At 49.6% G+C, this 17,360-nt stretch overlaps 1 protein-coding gene across 11 annotated transcripts in view; it reads right to left on the minus strand.

Annotated features, from left to right (window-relative positions):
• The window catches only part of SEMA4D (semaphorin 4D), a 105,178-nt gene that overhangs the window by 24,403 nt on the left and 63,415 nt on the right, over positions 1-17,360 (minus strand). For 7 of the 11 annotated variants that reach the window (XM_027091998.1, XM_027091988.1, XM_027091992.1 and 4 more), the window contains one exon: positions 11,834-11,898. The gene's annotated coding sequence lies outside the window, so the exon portion shown is untranslated. Of the gene's footprint in view, positions 1-6,907; positions 6,972-11,833; positions 11,899-17,360 lie in introns of all 11 variants that reach the window. The other 4 variants (XM_027091995.1, XM_027091997.1, XM_027091996.1 and 1 more) reach the window with 1 other exon arrangement.

The following is a 17,360-nucleotide window of genomic DNA, read 5'->3' on the forward strand; positions in this document are numbered from 1 at the left end:
GACCTCCTGCAGGGGACAGGGCCACCCCAATGGCCTCGCTCCTCCAGCCTCACCGCAAAAGTCGGCATGTCATGGAAACTGGTCATGGCCTCTGATCTGTCACTGAGACGAAGCACCTCATGGAAAGAACAGGCCTGTGCTGAACAGAGAAACTGTGGGGCTGGGGGTCCTCAGATCTCCTGGCACCCACGCTCTGCCCCTGCCCCACGACTGCCTGGAGTCCCGGCCTCCCGCCTGCTCAGCCCCGTGCACCATCTGCAAGGGTCCCTGCGGGGAGCTGCAGGGCAGCCCTGCTCCACATCAGTGAATTGGGGCGATTAGGGTTTGCCCCTGACCCAAGGCCCCACCAGGATCCCAGTGAGACTGTGAGATGGGCTTGTTCCCGCCTTCTCAGGGGGAGGTTAAAGCAAAACGTCGGCCTGAACAGAGGCAGGACGCTTGCCAACCACATCTGGGGAATGCAATTAAGCTACAGCAGAACCACTGCACTTCGCAGATGTGCTGCCCTGGGGGGCCCACACGGAATCCAAGGGCATGCAACCTGCTCCTCAGCTGACTACCCTCTGCTGCAAAATGGTGAAGCAGCTGCCTCCCCGACACCCCTCTCCCCACCCCCACAGGCCCTGGGAGTCAGCCATGCTCACGTCCTCCTCTGCCTTCCACTCCCACCAAGCCAACCCCCCTCCAGGTCTACCAGTCCTACTGACACCCCCGGGCCCTCCCTCTCTAGAACCTTCCCCTGCACCCACCACCACGTCAGGACGCCTGAGGACCTCTCCAGCTCCCTTAACGACCTCTCCAGCCGTCCTCTCCCGGCTCCGGCTCCCTGGGGACCCCACAATTTGCCACAGGGCAGCACCTGTGCAGCCACCTGCCCTGCTGCCCTCTGACACATCAGTCCAAACCAAACCTCCCAAGAGGGTTTGGGGAGAAGGTCCGGCTTCCTGTTTACCTGGTTAAGTCACTGCCTCCAGGGAGCCCTCCCTGCTCCTTTCTATTCTGCCTGGGAAGTCACCTCTCACACCCTGGTGTCCTTCTCTGGCCCCCAAAGCCTAGCAGGGAGCACGGCTCACCCTCCACAGTGCTGTGGGGTCCTTTTATTTTATTTATTTTTTTATGTGCACGTACGGGCCACTACCACCCCCGCTCCCCTTCACAAAGGAAGGACTCATGGGGGACTTTCACGGTGAGCACTTGCCACTGGGGAGATGCTGGGCAAGGGCCAGACACCAGGGGCCAAGCCTCATCTGCCCACCCACCTTCCCTGCTCAGGCACCCACTCTGCACCTCCTCCCCCCAGCCCGAAGGCTGCCTGGCGGGGCTCCCCATCCACCCAGGATCTGTTCTCCATCCCAACATGCCTATTGGCCCGTGAAGTCAGGGAGCACACCGAGTCCATCTTTTCCTCCAGGGACTGGCCCATCCTGGGTGGAGACTGGCACCTCTTTTCGACAAAGGGCCGGATGGGCATTATTTTCAGCTTTTTGATTCCTAGAGCCTCTGTCCCAGCTACTCGAGCCCAGCATGGTAGCTCAAAAGCAACCACAGATGACGTGTGAATGGATGAGCATGGCCGTTTGCCAACATAACTATTTACAGGATGGGCACTGGGCTGCAGGCCAAGCCCTGCGCTGGGGGCCCAGGGGACGGCCAGCCCAGACACCCAGTGGCAAAGGCACGATCCATGCTAAACACAACACCGGATGCACCAGGAGGCCAAGGAGGCCGGGAGGGGAAGAAGAGAGAGAGCTGCCTCATGGGGTAGCCGTGAGTGCTCACCCTCTGCGGAGCCAGCTCTTAGAGGCACCCACCGTGTGGGTCACAGTCACCCTCAGCCGGGGCCCTGGTGGGGACTCTGCTCTCCTGCCCTTAGCAGGGAAGTGAGGTACAAGGTGGTTCCAGAAGCCCAGGCCAGGCGAGGTGTTCCCGATGTGACCCACTCAGCAAGCAACCCCGGAGTTCCAGTGAACACTAAATACACTGCAGCAATCCTACACAGTCACAGGACGCCCAGGCCCTGGCGAGGGCTCTTTGCGTGGATGTTACTGGCTCGGGGTGCACCAGACACCCGCCTAGCTCGTTCCCGGGTCCATTTCCGCCACTACCAGTCTAATTGAAGCCGTGCCCACCCCACCCCAACCCCCATCCTTACCTCTCCACAGCCTCCCACCCCTTTACCCTGCTTCTGTTCTTGACGCCTGGGGTAGAGATTGCTGGCTTCCTGTCCAGCATCCACATCCCTTCATTCTCACTAACAGAATCTTGATTTTACCTAGGATGGCAATGTGGCCAGTTAACCATGTCTCCCAGCTCCCCTGGCAGCAGTTCTGGCCAAAGAACTGTGGACAGGGCTTCCCTGGTGACGCAGTGGTTGAGAGTCTGCCTGCCGATGCAGGGGACACGGGTTCGCGCCCCGGTCCGGGAAGATCCCACATGCAGCGGAGCAGCTGGGCCCGTGAGCCATGGCCGCTGAGCCCGCGCGTCCAGAGCCTGTGCTCCACAACGGGAGAGGCCACAACAGTGAGAGGCCCGCGCACCGCAAAAAAAAAAACAAAACAAAAAGAACTGTGGACAGAAGTTATTAGGTAGGAATTCCAGGAAAGCTCTCTAAAGGAGGCTGACTCAGCTAGTGTTGGCATTTTTTTTTTTTTGTCTTCAGCCTTTTCTCCTTTTGCTGCCTGGAACTCAAATTTGATGGCTGGAGCTCTGCCAGCTACCTTGTGAACATGAAGTTAAGAGTCTCATTCTGAGAACAGCCAAGTAGAAATCCAGAAGAACTGGGGACCCTCACAACATACTGGAGACTTTACACCTGCTTTCTTCTGCCTAGACTTGATAATAAACTATTAATCTCTTTAAATTATTGTTTTTTTCAGATCTTTGTTACCAGCAATCAGATACAATTCCAAACAGATACAACCTCCCTGTGACACATTTACCAAACAGCAGCAGCAGACAGAATAATGTTTTTAACGTAAATCAGAGCATATCATTTCCCTACGTGAAACATTTCTCACTCAGATTAAACCCAAGCACACAACCTTGGTTGACCTTCTATCCAGCCTCTCCTGTTTCATGTTCCCTCCACCTTTCTGTCCCAGCCATTTCTGGATGTGCGGAGCCTGGCCCATCTGCTAGGCTGTCTTCCCACTGCTTGGCAAAGCAATTCAGAACATTTCCAAATGTGTCTGTACCAGAGATCATGTGTGTAAATCCCACGGCACAGTCTCATTAATTTACCAGAGAAGACTTTCTCTCTGTATGATTGATCAGTGACTGGCAGTGCCTCCCCAAAGCTTCTCTGCTCCGAGCTCCCAAACAGGTAAGGTTTCTAGGAATGCTCCAAATCAGGGCAGGGAGAAGCTCAGTGGCTGCCGGGGTCAGAGCGGAGTGAGGGGTGAACAGGCAGAGCTCAGAGGATTTCTACCACTCTGGAGTGAGACGTTGATGTGGAGGAGGGGACAAGATATATGGAAACTCTATGTACTTTCTGCTCAATGTCACTATGACTCTAAAACTGCTCTCAGATAGAAAGTTTATTTAAAAAACCCCACCACACACCAGTACAGAGAGGTCTTTCCTGAGCACAAAAGGAGCATGTGTGAGGCCCTGTCCCAGTGTGCCCACAGCCTGGGGTGCCCTTCTGGCTGCGGGGCACAGATGTGAGGCCCACTGGGATGTTTCACTTCCCCTCAAACATCAGCATGGAGCCCAGTCTCTGTTGGAGGGAAATGGTTTGCAAGGATCCAACGGCAAGAACAAATTCCTACTTCAGTCGCTGACAGAAGTCACTCTTCTGGGACATGCCATGACACGCACTGCAACCAGGCTTAGAACCCAGATGTGGGAGATGGGAGAATCCCTCTTTGGAAACTGGTGCCCAGAACACAGAGTTTTATCTCAACTCCCTCCTCATACCCAGTAAAATTCTGACACCCTAAAAGGACATAAACCCATACGGATAAAAATGGGGAGACGGTGATAGCCCATGCGGACGTTAACAAACCTGGGAAACTAGAAAGAAAACAGGTGAGCAAAAGCAGTGGTGTACTGGCAAACCTTAACAACTGGCTCTCCAAGGGGGCAGGGTGCCCTGCTTTGTAGTGTATGCCAATTGCTGGGGTGCAAATGCTGCTTTCAAGCTTCCAACATGATGTCACTGAACACAGAGACAGGACGAGATGCACGGTAGCACACCAGTGCACGGTAATTCCACCACACAGATACAACAGGCATGTGGCCTCAAGAGCAGGTAATAGTACAGGAAATAGTAAAATGCACGGGAAGCAGTGGGTTTTGAGTATGTTTACCTTCACTTGTATTTTTAATACAATTTATTTAAGTCCACATAATTTAGTGTTTGATAATGGCTGTGTTCACTAGCACACCGCTGCTAGTAATTAATTGCCGTTGTGGACAAACAGAGCTGAAACTGGAGCCTGTGAGAGGAGAAGTCACAAAGAAACCTGAGAAAATGAAAGCGACCTTAGAAATTAAAATCTTGATTAAGGCAACAAAATGTTCAGCTGAAGGATTGGAAGATAAAATTGAGGAGGTTTCCTAATAGTTGAACAATGTGACAGAGAGAAACAAAGGGAGAGAAAAGAGAAGAAAGCTAGAAGATGGATTCAGGAGACCCATGTCTAACTGACAGGAGTTCCAGAAAAGAGTGAGAATACAAGAAGTTACCAGAGAAATAATAACAAGAAAATGTCCAAAATAAAACCCCCACAGGTTTATAGAATGGAAGAGCCCAGCAGTGCAGTGAATGAAGAAAGGCTGCAGTAGAGCCCTGGGAGACAAAGGGGGAGATTCTGAAAGCTTCCAGAGAGAAAACGGGCTCCAGACAATGACCTCTCAAGAGCCACGCCAACAGCTAGGGGGCAGCACAATGCCTTTAAAGTCTCAAAGGAGGAGGATTGCTCATGCAGACTCTCAAATCAAACCCAATTATCAGTCACCTGAGTGTAGCACAGAAACATGTCCCAAGCATGAAAGTTCTTAGAACTTCTACCTCCCTTACATCCTTTCTCAGAAAGCTACTGAAGGACTCACGCCACCAAAACAAGGGAGCTGCTTCCCTGGTCTTCCTGAGAAGGAAGAAGAGCTGGGGGACAAGAGACAAGGTGTGCTCTGTGGAGAAGGGGTGCAGGGGACAGGAGACAGAGGCCGAGAGGGTGCAGGAGAGCTCGTGCAGAGTTACCGTGCGTTTGTGCGCTGAAATATGAGGGGAGCCTGAGGATGAGTAACACATTCATAGATTAAAAATGTAGCACACACACTCAAAATGAAGCAGTTACTAACCCCAGAGAAAGCAAAAGTGAAACTTGAAAGGAAATGTGATCAAAGCATACTTATTATGGCCCAGCTTTGAGCAATACTGACATGGCACCAATAACAAAAACCGTGGAGCAACGTCACTGGGAGGGTGGGGGGGAGTGAGTGAAGGAGGACGTCAGAGAGCCCCCATCCTCACCTTCCATGGTAATACAGGATCTAAAATAGCAAATGCAGGAAATACCTGTACAAGCACTTTGAAGGAATATTACCCAAAATGGCTAAAACAGTCGCAGCTCACTGTCTCAGGGACAACGACAAGACCGGAGCTCCTGTTTGCTCTCATAAGCTGTATAGTAATTATTTCAAGTTAAAATCATGTGCATTAATTGCTCTGATAAAAGCTAATTAAATTTTTTTGAAGAAATCAATGCTTTGATTCTTTGTAGCCTGGAAGACAGCAGTTCAGTGGGTGGAGAAGCAGGGGACACGGCCCCCTGCAGGCAGCCGTCCCAAGGACCAGGCAGAGCAAGATGTGCTTATGCAGCCACACTGGGGTTCATACATTTTTGCAGAAATAGGATTATTCACCAAGCGGCAGAAGTGCCCTGAGCAGCAGAACAGGAGTTAGTGTAAAATGAAGCTTCGACAGTGCCCAGCAAGGGGACCTGGCCTCCCGTCCCTTCACTCGCCACAGATCACCCCCCAACCCCAGTCTCTGCATTTGCCGCTCCCTCGTCCAGAACATTCTGCGACACGCCCACCCCCACCCCGCTTCCCCACCCAGGAGTTCCTGGTGGCTGGCTCCTTCCCACATGCACCCTGGCCCCAAGGCCACCTCCATCCTCCTCCTGCTTTATTTTCTTCATACCAGGAGTAGGGACTTAATGCTCAACGATGTGGTCCCTTCTAGGGCTGGCAGAACCAGAGGAAATACAAACATCTCAGTTAGAAGACTAAGGCCAGAGCTGGAGAGAACCAAGGTGAGGCCCCAGTGGCAGAAAGTTTCGCACACATCATAGCCAGAATGAACAGAAATTTAGAATGGATTCACAGCTCCAGGACAGGCTGAGCTGCCTTAACAAATGGGCCCAGTGGGGCTTCCCTGGTGGCGCAGTGGTTGAGAGTCCGCCTGCAGATGCAGGGGACACGGGTTCGTGCCCCTGGGAAGATCCCACATGCTGTGGAGCGGCTAGGCCCGTGAGCCATGGCCGCCAAGCCTGCGCATCCGGAGCCTGTGCTCCGCAACGGGAGAGGCCACAACAGTGAGAGGCCCATGTACCGAAAAAAAAAAAAAGATGGACAAACAAATGAGCCCAGTGAATTTCAGCGGAGGCGGGTGGAAGGGCTAGTCTCTCTCCTTCCAGGACCTGCAGGAATGACCACTGTGCACACGGGCTGCTCACACTGGTTTAGGTGAGAAGGGAAAACATTCTTCTTAATCGCCTTGAGCCTGTACCAACCCAGACACTGTCTTTAAGGAGCAGGGCGGGTGCTGAACTAGCCAGGGGGCCACTCACTCCCAGCCATTCCCAGGCCCGCCCTGCCCACGGCGGCCTGAGGACGGGTACAAGTTCTTTCTGCAGAAGTTTCCCAGCATGGACTTCATCCAGCTCTCAACTGTCTTTACCTCATCAGCAGGCGCCAGACTCCCGATGGCCTCAATCAGACCCTGCGTCTCGTCCCCAGATGGTCTTTAAAAAAATCCACAAGAATAGCCAAAGGTCAGGAGGGTCCATGCCACACACAGTCGACTCCTCTCTGGGGAAGGGGTGTGAGGGATGCATGTTTTGCTTTATGACATTGGAAGGGTTTGATGTTTGTCCTTTTTCAATAAGCATGCATTGTTCCGTATAATTTAAAAGTGCTAAGCAAAGCACACAGCACACTCACACAGACACACAGCCACGGTGCACTCAACCGGGAACACTGGCTCGGCGATCGCTGTCGCGTTAAGAATCGAAGCCTTAAATGTTCAAATGGAAACAACTGGACGAAGCGCCCACCCTCTGGCTTTCGTGGGCACTTCTGCTGGGAGCCAAGTGTCAGGAGTGTGCATTTGGCCTCCCCCATGTGAAAGTGTCACAGTGAGACAGGAGCCCATTAGAAAGACAGGGTCATACAATGTCACACCCGTTACCTACACATAATTGTGCTGGTTCAGGAGGAGTGCATGACCCCACTTTAAATGTCAGGAGAATGGAACCCAGAGGGGTCTCTGAACCCGGCACTCAGGGGCCTGTCAGTGCCTGTCACGCGGCAGCTTTCCAACCGAGAGACCCTGAATCAAGTCAGGGGGTTGGGGCAGAGAAAACAGGGTAAGGGCTATTTCATGAAACCATACACACATCTGTGTACGTACGCTTGTGTGTGTACATACGTGTATTGTGTACCTGTGCACATATACACATATATGTGTGCATCTTTAAGTGTATATCGGAGTATATATGTGCACGTATGCATCTCTGCGTGACCTGTATATGCGTGCATTCATGTATGTATGTGTACGCGTGTCATTTGTATACACGTATCTATGTATATGCGTGTTCATCCATGCATGCACACACCTGTAGGTGTGTGCATGAGTAGGTGTGTGCATGTGCATCTGTGTCTGTTCATGTGTGCCTGTATGTGTGTGTGTGTACATGTGTGTATGTACATGCCCATGCAGTGTGTGTGCTCTCTGTGGCAGCACAGAAATCCCGATCTAGCACTGCATTCCTAGATGTGACCGGTGACGAAAGGCTAGGGTCCTTTAAGGCAGGAACCATGGGCCGAGGGTACTGTCTGGGCTCTGTCACGCCTACCCACACCTTGGCTTCCCTTTCTGGGACCAGCTGTCTGTAGGGTCACGGAGGGGACACCACTCACTACCCCATATAAGGCATCAATGCTGGCATCAACAACAGGATGCTAAACCAATGTTCAAAGTGTCTCCACTGGCATCCCCTGGAAACCCATGAAAGGGGAGCTCAGGTGACAGCTGTGGACAACTACTGGGGGAGCCTGTTGACGCTTCTTGTCTATGGGGTTTGCCCAGACAGGGCAGGTGAAGCCCCACTTACCCTCTAGGCCCTGTGGCCAGGACAGCGGAAGACATACAGCTAAATATACCTTCCCTTCCCAGCCAGGAGCAGAGAACACAAGAGCCACCCTAAGACCATGCCCTGCCAGTGCTGGTGCCAGGCCCAGTGTCCCCATCCCCAGGCTGTCCCCCACCCTAGGCTCCCCTACCCTACCCCAGTCACCAGCCCTGCCCCAGGCTGCACCCCACCCTCAGCTCCTCTCCCTACCCAATCCCCCAGCCCCAGCCCCAGGTTGTGCTCCCCCCCACTCCCCTCCCCACCCTCAGTGCTCTCCTCCCCCGCCCCTGGCTGTGGTGCTGATGTCACCACCTTGCCAAATGGCCTTGCCCTCTCAGGAATCAGGAACAGGTTTCAGAAGCTCTCTGTGTCACACACACAACAAACAGTTTTTTGTTTCAACTTCAGTTTCCCCAGGACTTAGAATGGATCCCAGGAGCCAGGCTCAGCCTTAGAGCTGAGTCCAGCTGGACGCTCCCCGCTGCCCCAATGGAAAAGCGTCCAGGACACTGGCTTTCCCCTCCAGCCGCCCCGCAGGGGCAAACAAGCTGGTCAGGATGTCCCGACACACCTTAACCCTCGTTCTCTCACCTAAACCCAGGCACGTGTGTGTCACAAATGTGCCGATGGAAGCCAGGAAGGAGAAAAAGGGCGGCAGGGTGACAGGTGTACATACCAACCAATTAATCAGCAACCAATCAGCAGTGATGATGCTGAGAAGGGCATACGCAGGGCAGGTGCAGGGCAGCGGGGACCCTGAAGCACAAAGGCCAGAGGAGGGAGGGATCACACCACCTTGTGTGACATCATTCTACACTTCACAGTCACACTGTCTCTTTGGAGGGCATGTGACACCCTCGCATAGCGTGTGCAGTGCATTTGTCTCTGAGCCCGGACAGCTTAGCACCAGGGAATACAAAATAACCTACCTCCCCTAGCCTGATTCTTCCTGTCGGCCCACCCCCAGGGAGGAATATCTGTTGTCCAGGGGCTGCTGGCATAGTAGGGAGCTCAGCTCCAGATGTGCCCCCAGGCTTGTTTCCCAAGGGCTGGAGGACACCATGTGCACCAGGAGATATTTTAAATGTCACTAAAACTGGTGCTTCAATCCCCAGTTTGACCTGTACAGAGAGCAAACTTAGATAAATGATACTGTTGAAAAGTTCTGCCTTAACTGGAATTTATTTGCATTCTTTTTTTTTTTTTTGCGGTACGCAGGCCTCTCACTGCTGTGGCCTCTCCCGTTGCGGAGCACAGGCTCCAGACGCACAGGCTCAGCGGTCATGGCTCACGGGCCCAGCCGCTCTGCGGCATGTGAGATCTTCCCAGACCGGGTCCGCATCGGCAGGCGGACTCTCAACCACTGCGCCACCAGCGAAGCCCTATTTGAATTCTTAATTTTCTCCTTACCTTATAAAACTCTCCTACCTTCCAAAGTAACTCCAAGGGTGCTTAATAAAGAAATAAAGTAATAAAGAAATGTAAATTAAAATAAAATACCTAATTATCCCCCAAGAGACAGAGAAATTTAAGATTGCTGCTAGGGGTGCTGGTGAAGGGCTGGAGGATTTCCGAAGGCGATTCTTCATTTCCAAATGGCTCCTACTTCCTAGCTAGTCTTGGGCAGCTATCCTGGACCAGCCCAGTGTGCAGAGCCATGTGGACGAGGACAGCCCACGAGGGCACCTGGAGGGATGTGCCTCCACCGGGGGGCCTAGTTAGCAGACATGTGCAGGACACTGAAGAAGCTAGGCAGGAACCACCAGGAAGCACACAGCACCCTGACCACATGGAAGGGCAAGGGCAGAACAGCAAGCCAAGATGACCCATGTGTGTCCAGGGAGGAGGTGCCAGTCCACATACACATACGCGTGCGCACACACACACACACACACACAGATGCACACATGGACACAGACATACATGGACACACACACACATGGACACACACACAGAGACACACAGGCGCACATATAGACACACATGGACACAGATATACATCCAACTGTTAACAGTGATTATCTCTGGGGAGGGAGAACGGCCAGGGAACTCACTTTTTAATGTTTGTTTTTAAAACAGTGAATAATGTTTATAATGCTTTGTAAAAAATTAATACATTAAAAATTTATGTCTCCTCTACACTAGACTCAAGTCAGTGAACAAATATTACATCCAGCACATCAACCTGTGCACTGGTATGTAATGTTCCACAACCCAGCCCATTTCTTGGTGTCTATTCTTGCCATTTTATTTTTTTGCCCTTTTGCACTTACATAGAAATGAGAAGGGGCTTCTTTTCCTGCATGCTTTTTATGACCACAAGGTAAAAGTAACAGAAGTCTATTCTTGCCATTTCTTTGCCCTTTTTGCATTTACATAAAAATGAGAAGTGGCTTCTTTTCCTGCATATACTTCATGCTTTTTATGACCGCAAGGTGAAAGTGAGAGTCCACCCTCTTAGACTTTTACATTGGAATTCTCTAACAACTCAATATAGTACTGAACAGAAGAAACCACCCTTGTTTTCAATTACCTTCTGTCCAAAGATTCCAAAATATTTCTTTAAAATAAAGTGTTCAGCAAACAAAATCCAAAGACAAATGATCTAGGGGAAAAAAACTAGGAAAAAACACTTGTAACATAAATGCCAGGGCCTGGAATTCCTAATAAGTGCAATGATCTAATAAACTACAGAAAGAAAAGACCTAATAAACTACAGAGCCCTGGCCAAACAGAGCAGGTAATTAAAAATGTATATGTATATAACCAGCCAATAAACACAGAAAGTGCTAAGTATCCCTAGAAGTGAAGCTGTGTTCATTAAAACCACCCCCACCCCAAAACTGGCATAACAAGTCCTCGTGACTGCCACGCATGGCAGACACCAAAGACTACACTGGCAGCAGGTGTGTGGAGAAGCTAGCAGAAATGACAACCCCACCAGCTAATCCACAATACATGAGTAGCATAAAGGGATGAAGGGGAGGTAGGGGCTTACTTTTTGTTTTTACAAATTAAATTGGCATTTCTCTTTCCTCTAAAACTGGAAATACACGGTTGACCACGTATTAACTGACCAAAATTAAGATTAATCACAAAATGACTCGGCTTCAGGGCAGATGACATGGAAAGCCATCTTTTTACACCAGACATCACTGATGACCGCCCCCATCCCCAAAAGAGAAGATGGAGCATTTCTGTGCCTAGAGCAGGGGCCTGCAGCCCAGAAAGGGGGCAGGGGAAGGAGCACGGGGCAGAAAGGCAGTGGGGGAAGAAAAACAAACAGGCAGTGCCCCTACTGCCCTGTAGGCTTCCCTCAAGCCAGCCCCAAGGGGCAGCAGCCAAGTCCAGATCTTTGGCCCTAAGATAGCACAGGGACCAAGGACCAACCTTCGGCTGGATCCCACTGAGGCTTCTACAAGGTGTCATCTTTGCTAATCTGCGAGATAGACTGAGAAACAAAGGGATTTTACCTGTATCTTGTGCCTCTCGATACTTCCCAATTGTTTCTAGGAAGGAGTCTTCAGAAATCTTGGCTCTGAAAATAATGGGAAATGAGAATATTTAAACAGTTAAACTGTCCACATAAACTCAGCATCACTTCTGGAAAGGCACTGAGAACAAACTCCTGCCTTCACTTCTGGAGCCCCGCAGCTGACTCTCTGACCCAGGATGGCTTGGCACTTGTTCACTTGTGCAAACAGGAGGAGGGAGTATGCAACTGCTCACCCAGGAACAAAGGAAGTGAAACCTGTTGGTCACCCAGGTGCCGAAGCTGGTCCCCAACCACTGACCACCACCACTTCCCTGCAGAACAAGCCATTCAAATACAAGCCAGAGTCACTGTCAGCTGTGAGTCCATCAATCAAAAAAGTATCATCTGGGCTTCCTTGGTGGTGCAGTGGTTGAGAGTCCGCCTGCCGATGCAGGGGACACGGGTTTGTGCCCCGGTCCGGGAAGATCCCACATGCCGCGGAGCGGCTGGGCCCGTGAGCCATGGCCGCTAAGCCTGCGCGTCCGGAGCCTGTGCTCCGCAACGGGAGAGGCTGCAACAGTGAGAGGCCTGCGTACCGCAAAAAAAAAAAAAAAAAGTATCATCTACTGGCTATTGACTTCAGATATGTATCCTTTAGAATTCATCTTCATTGAAATCCAAAGGCACCAGGCGATGAAGGAAAAAGTGATACAGATAACATATTCACGAGAAAATGATTTCCTAAAAATCCCATTTAATTCCCTTTTTCTTTGTTTTTGATTATTGTTTATAAGCCAAACAGAAGAATTTCCACAGTGGTATAGCAAGTTCCTATATGGTATTTGCTACCCCTTCCCAGTGCAGGGCAGAGCCCTCAAAATAGGAATCCCCAAGTCCAGTAAGATCACAAACTATCAGACAAAGAGAATCAGAATTGCAAAATCAGAGGTCACAGTGCAGGATTAATGAAGGTTTAGAGGCTGGTTAAATGGACGCTGACGCCTCTACAACTGCAAATGATCCAACATATTTTTTAAACCTCAGAATAAAGCTCTAGCATTTTTTTGTGGTTGGAATTATTTTTTTCTTTTGCTTCAAGGATTTATACAATTTTTGCCAGTTTTCTGAAGACAGCTGAGAAGTAGGAGATGCTCCTTGGAAACGCCGTTGATGCCCCATCTCTCCCACACAGTGCCTCCGCACCCCGGGGAGTGGGACCATCATGTCTGCAGCCCAGACACCAGTTTGTACCCCACTCTTACATGTCCACCCAAGCACACAGTTTCCAGGGCCACCCAGGGCCCCTCAGTGCCCAACAACTCAAGTCAGCAGATGAAACTTCAAAGTGACAGGCAGAAATGGTTAGGATTCACCTGGCCTCACTGTGATGTACTGCCTAAGACTGAGTCTGGGTCTTTCCCACAGAAGCGACTGCTTCTGATGGCCAATTTATAAGCAAAAATATCTTCAGATGAGCAAGCAGGTAAGTGTCCTAGAAAAAGTTATATCCACGCAAGACACAGAACCTATCTCTTCTGTTTAAATGCTCTTCTGGGCGAGCAGCTGACACAACCGATGGACAGGCAATGGGCAAACCCAATGAGCTATGGCATTTACCCGTTCACACGGGGCTTTCCTAGCACATGGGCAGGCGGGGCCCAGCAGCCACTGGGGACTGCTGAGAACTCTTAAGGAAAAAAGAAAGTGAGTCACCCATAAATAAGAGGTTTAGATAAATAATGTGAATACTAAGAATTTTAAAAACAAAAAACTTCTCTCTTCTAGAGATTCAATAAGTCTTTGTCACTTTAATAAATAAAAGCCCAGAGCTGCTTGTTCTGTGGTTGGACAAGGTGCGTATCATATTCACCCTAATTTCATGGTTTTGAGCAACAAGTGACAGCAGGCTAGGGTTCCTGTGTGTGTGTCTTCAGCACCTCACACAATGCACTTGGACACTGGTGTCCTCATTTTCTGCCTTCAAGCCAAGCCTCCGTATCTACCCTCCATCAAAGAGCTTCTAGCCCCCAGGTTCCTGAGTGAAAATACTCGCTTCTGGCTCAGTCAACCGAGAGGCCCTGAGGGCCCCCAGTTGTCTGCACCCTTTACCACAGCAATTTTTCTCCTTTCCCAACATAAAAACCCACAGGCTATAATTAGTTATCACCATACTGAAGAATGCAAAAGACATGCTCTGTACGCAACTACTAACCATATCATTCTGACTACGCATCTCCTCTGACTATGCAAACCTGCTTATAATGCACATAATGTACAGTCCATTTGCAAAAGAAAGGAGTGGAATCCATCAGAAGAGAGATAAGTGTTTTCCTCTGGTACACACAGGAAAAACCTGGCCCATGCCCCGATGGCAGCGGTCTCCTGACCATTTATGACAAAAGTGCAGAGCCCAGGTAAAGGGGGTCTTCATCTTGCAGGCACCTTGCCTACATTCTGCCATTGTGACCTCACCTTCCGAAGGCCCCTTGCCTCAGCAGTAACCCGGTGTTCTCTTTAGTGCGTGGAGAAGACACAAGCGGGATGGGGCCAGGCATGGGACTCTGTTGGGTCAGAACGACCTGGGTTCCAGGCTTCGCTTCTCCATTTTCCAGCTGTGTGTCCTTGGGGAAGTTACTGGGCTTTTCTGTGCCTCTGCCTCCTCATCCAGAAAGTGGACATAATAATAGTACCTACCTCATTTGGTTGCTGTAAAGATCCATGAGTAACTTATGTGAAGAGCTTAAAACAGTGTCTGGCAGCTTCCCAGCACGGCATAACTATCAACTATGACTCTTCCTACCTGTGAAGCGGAGCCAGTTATACCTAACTTGTTAATTACCTACCTTGAGAGACATACATATCAGCATTCGGCATGTGTAAGCACATTCCCCATTCCCCATGACCAAGGCTCTACCAGCCTCCTCCTCTCACAGGGAATTCAGAGCTCAGAGCCTGGGTCTGCCTGGGGTCACATCCACAATCTCCTGGGAACAGGGCCCCTGTTTCTGCGGTCGTGGATGGGGAAGGGGCCTCGAGTCTTATCTGCTGAACTTCCTCACTTCAGCCCAGAAGCCCACGCTGGAGGTGTCTGGGCAGTGTGAAATGGGGAGATTCAATCAGCACTCCACCCACATGCCCTGTCTGGGGTGGGTTTGCACATTAGTGCAAGACACCATTTCCCACCTCTGAGAAGGGCAGCAACGAGACAGGCTGGCTAAAATGTACGGTGATTAGGGGCTGGGGGCAGCATTCACATGCACTGGGGCAACTTCTCTGGGGGCTACTGGGTGACACCTATCAAGATGCCATGTCCAGACCCTCTGACCCAGCAGTTCTCCACCAGGAATTCAGCTGGACACACCCCCACGTGTACAAGATGCCCAAGTACAGTATGAGGCTGCTGATAGGAAAACTCTGGAAACACCTAGAAGTCCATCAGTTCATGTGCATGTGGGCACATATATGTGTGTGTGTGTTTGTGTGTATACACACATGTATATACACTGCATATGTGTAAGCTGATTTGTGTATGAGCTGTGGCACATCTATAGGATGGAATACTACACAGCTGTTAAAAAAAATAAAGTGGTCACTGAGATGAAAGGATGTCCAAGATACTTAGTTCAGTAAAAATTAAGGTCCCCCACAGTGTTATAATATGTTCTCATTTGTGCAGACATAGGGTATGTAACCATTTGTACGTGCACATAATTTACTCAAAACTATTTGATTAGATCAGCCCTTAATCAAGGATCTGCTGGCAGTGAGCGACTACAGAGTGGCTTTGGTCTGGAGTAGGGGTGTATTTCAATTTTTACTATGTGTATTCTTTAGTACTATTTGAATTCTTATCTTAAGCATGTGGTTTCCTAATTAAAATATTTTAAATCTGATATTAAAAGTAAAATATATTAAATGTAAAAAATTTGGAAAATAAAAGGTCAGAGAAGAAAACATTTCTGGCAATTTCAAAAAACAGGTTACTATAACTATTAAAACATGATTCCCAGAATATTACTCAGCCATAAAAAGAAACAAAATTGAGCTATTTGTAATGAGGTGGATAGACCTAGAGTCTGTCATACAGAGTGAAGTAAGTCAGAAAGAAAAAGACAAATACCGTATGCTAACACATATATATGGAATTTAAGGGAAAAAAAATGTCATGAAGAACTTAGGGGTAAGACAGGAATAAAGACACAGACCTCCTGGAGAATGGACTTGAGGATATGGGGAGGCGGAAGGGTGAGCTGTGACAGGGCGAGAGAGAGGCATGGACATATATACACTAATAAACGTAAGGTAGATAGCTAGTGGGAAGCAGACGCATGGCACAGGGATATCGGCTCGGTGCTTTGTGACCGCCTGGAGGGGTGGGATAGGGAGGGTGGGAGGGAGGGAGACGCAAGAGGGAAGAGATATGGGAACATATGTATATGTATAACTGATTCACTTTGTTATAAAGCAGAAACTAACACACCAATGTAAAGCAATTATACCCCAATAAAGATGTTAAAAAAATTTAAAAAACATTTAAAGAAAAAAACCATGATTCCCTTTCTGAAATTTACTAAACGCATTTCATCAAAATGGAAGTTTTCAAGAACAGCAAACAGACTTTACATCATTTCCAGCAGTTCCGACGTTTTGTTGGACCTATTTATCCTAAGAAAACTCAGACACAGAGGAAAGCATTTTGGTGCAGGTGAGTGCCGCAGACCCCGAAGTGGGAGAGGCAGGCTCATAGCCATGCAGCAAGAGGAACAGAAACCTGGAACTCAAGAGAGAAGAAAGCACCTGCAGCATGTGGGCTGCTGAGTCAGGGAGCGGGGAGAGGAAGTGAGGGCCCCAGCGTGAACTGTGCCCCATGAGTCTCTGCATTTGGCCCCATCCCACATGATCCAGGGTTCCCCAGCATCAACTTGTGACTATGCAATGTTGTATAGCTAAATATGATAATGTTGCACGTTCAGATCACTGTCAATTTCCTACTTAAAATTCATTTTTAAAGACTGATTTTAACAACCAGCAAAACTTGAGCTAGAAACCCTTCTTTCTAGAATGCAGAGCCTATTTGCCAAGGTCAGGTGGCACAGAGAAGACACTGTGAGAGGGTCATCATTAAGGCTCCCCGCTTACCTAGGTGGGGGCCAGGACACACTTTCGTAAAATATTGATTTGACTCACTTCTCAGTTTTCTATGAGTTGAGGTATTTTGAAAAGGCATACTTTCTATGATATTACACAGTCAACATCTAAAACATTTTTTATATTTCTTTCAAGCAATTTAGGTGCCTTAATTCAGTCCATGCTTATTCTCCCCTAATGCGGAAGGCAGCAAAGTGTGGTGGCCAGAGTGCGTGGCCAGAGCATGGACTCTGAGGCCAGTCTCCCCAGGATCAGGTCTGGCGCTGCCACTTCTCAGCTGTATGACCTACAACAGGTCACTACCAACTCTCCCCAAGCTACTCCCCCAGTCCCTCCACCTCCTCCCCAGCTACTCCCTCAGCCCCTCCACCTCCTCC

Source organism: Aethalodelphis obliquidens, unplaced genomic scaffold, assembly GCF_003676395.1.
Source record: "Aethalodelphis obliquidens isolate GAN/ISIS:26980383/991018 unplaced genomic scaffold, ASM367639v1 scaffold74, whole genome shotgun sequence".
NCBI lineage: Eukaryota > Metazoa > Chordata > Mammalia > Artiodactyla > Delphinidae > Aethalodelphis > Aethalodelphis obliquidens.